At 40.7% G+C, this 1,512-nt stretch overlaps 1 protein-coding gene across 1 annotated transcript in view; it reads left to right on the top strand.

Annotated features, from left to right (window-relative positions):
* Window positions 1-276: 276 nt before the first annotated feature.
* The window catches only part of LOC128659863 (oocyte zinc finger protein XlCOF6-like), a 153,374-nt gene continuing 152,138 nt past the window's right edge, over window positions 277-1,512 (top strand). Inside the window, exon 1 of the mRNA XM_053713437.1 lies at window positions 277-405. The gene's annotated coding sequence lies outside the window, so the exon portion shown is untranslated. The remainder of the gene's footprint in view (window positions 406-1,512) is intronic.

Below are 1,512 nucleotides of genomic sequence, written 5' to 3'. Positions count from 1 at the left end.
TGTGACGTCACGGTGGGCTGGCGATTTTACGGAACGTATCTATTCTTTAGTTGTAAATTGTAAGTAAATGGCTATTTCATGTTTTTATTGAAATTTCAAGAGAAAATCTAATAATATTAGATAATACCGATAACATATTCAGCCTATACTGAGTTTACCATCCCTTTAACTGCTTATGTATAATCCATAAACTCCCACTGTATTTATTTCTGCTGCTTAGGAGTATTACGTTCTGAGTGTGTAACATGCAGTCTGATTTGCTTTTAAAGGTTTAGCCTCCGTTGGCCCAGAGGGGACTCCGTAGTACAGTCGGCGCATGCACAGTTGCGTCGCCTGTGTTCTGAGAGACCCGGATGCGGCAGAGCGGCTCACCAGGGGATCTATTTGGTAGCACATATAGGGGTGGTAAGTACAACTGTTATTATCATGTCTGAGGATGGGCACAAGCCCGAAAACGTTCACTGTTTGACTCTGATGTATTAAAAACATTTGAAACGCCAGCGAGTGCCTGCTTCTTGAGGAGTACTGTATGTGATATTTTATGAGCGTGTAAATAACAGGAGTGATGGGAAATTCAACCATCATGAACTCACTCACACTTTTAGACAGACAATTAGATTCCATTGCTTTTATGATATAGTTATCAATTGTACGTTTAAATTCTTTAGTAGGGTCACTCACCAGTTTGCGGTATGTCAGGGCATCAGCAATTGTGACAGAATCTCCTTTTTATAGTCAGCATAGTCCTGGAGCACCAAGCACCCCCCTTGTCATCCTTCACGGATAACCAATTGATGATTGTCTCTCAGGCCCTTCAAAGCAATACGTTCCTCCTTGCTTAGGTTATTTCTCTGGATATTCCATCAACTATAGGGTCACATGTACTACCACACATGTGGTATACATGTTACACTGCCCATGTGGGAAATTCTACATTGGAAAGACCCAGGATGACTTACGAACACGCATGGCCAAGCACAGGTCGTCCATACGTATGGCTTTATGAGATGGCAGTTCAAACCAACCGGTACCAAGGCCCTTTCTTAAATACAAGCACAATGTATCAGATCTGAGATACATTATAATTGACCATATCCCTGCTCCCACCCCTGGTGGCAACAGAGCTAACATGCTCCTCCAGAGGGAATCCAAATGGATTTTCTATTTGGAAACATTAGTCCCCAAGGGTCTCAACACTAACCTTGACTTGCATTGTTTTTTGTGAAGTTTTCTTGTAAAGTGATTTGAAATATATTATAATCTATGGCGGTAGTCATATGAATGGTTAGCTGGTGTGCCCAGGTATAATCTGTAAAATTTTAAGATGCAGGGTTTATGCTAGCTGGGGTTATGTGTATTACTGATGATAGGGTGTGTATGCAGTTATTATCCTTAATTGTTTTAATATCTATTTGGGATTTACAACTAAGTAACATCAGTAATGTTAATTACTCTGCTGGTTAGTTAGTGTGCCCGATCCTACTATGTTCTTAATCTGCCTGATGCCCATTT

Source organism: Bombina bombina, chromosome 5 (genome assembly GCF_027579735.1).
Source record: "Bombina bombina isolate aBomBom1 chromosome 5, aBomBom1.pri, whole genome shotgun sequence".
In the NCBI taxonomy this organism is placed as follows: Eukaryota; Metazoa; Chordata; class Amphibia; order Anura; family Bombinatoridae; genus Bombina; species Bombina bombina.
Note: the sequence above shows the minus strand (reverse complement) of the source record. Positions and strands in the feature narration are given on the sequence as shown.